This window comes from Eimeria mitis, genomic scaffold, assembly GCF_000499745.2.
Source record: "Eimeria mitis Houghton genomic scaffold, Emh_scaff3019, whole genome shotgun sequence".
Taxonomy (NCBI): domain Eukaryota; phylum Apicomplexa; class Conoidasida; order Eucoccidiorida; family Eimeriidae; genus Eimeria; species Eimeria mitis.
This window is the reverse complement of record NW_013571364.1, coordinates 2,780-3,245: the sequence shown is the minus strand read 5'-3', so window position 1 is coordinate 3,245 and position 466 is coordinate 2,780.

The window sequence follows — 466 nt, the reverse complement described above, 5'->3', positions numbered from 1 at the left end:
GTACCAAGAAGCCCGCCCAGGAGTTGCAGCTGTCTGCATAGTTAACCTCTTTGAGGGGGACCCCGGCGCGGGGGTCTATGGAGTTGAGGCCCCCACGTACATCTTCTAGGCTCTGCATAAAAAAAAGAAAAAAAGGAGACAAAAGGAGACAAAAGGAGACAGAAGGAGACAAACAGAATTAAAGGGGAGAGAAAGGGATATAATAGTGGTAAAAAAAGGAAAAAAAAAGAGATAAATAGAGACAAAAGGAGACAAAAGGAGACAAAAGGAGACAAAAGGAGACAAAAGGAGACAAAAATAAAAAAAGGAGACAAAAGGAGACAAAAGGAGACAAAAGGAGACAAAAGGAGACAAAAAGGAGACAAAAAGGAGACAAAAGGAGACAGAGATACCCCTCTTCGTCTGTGTGTCTCTGTTTTTATTTTTGTTGTCAAAAATAAGCGGAGACAAAAACCAAAGACAAAGA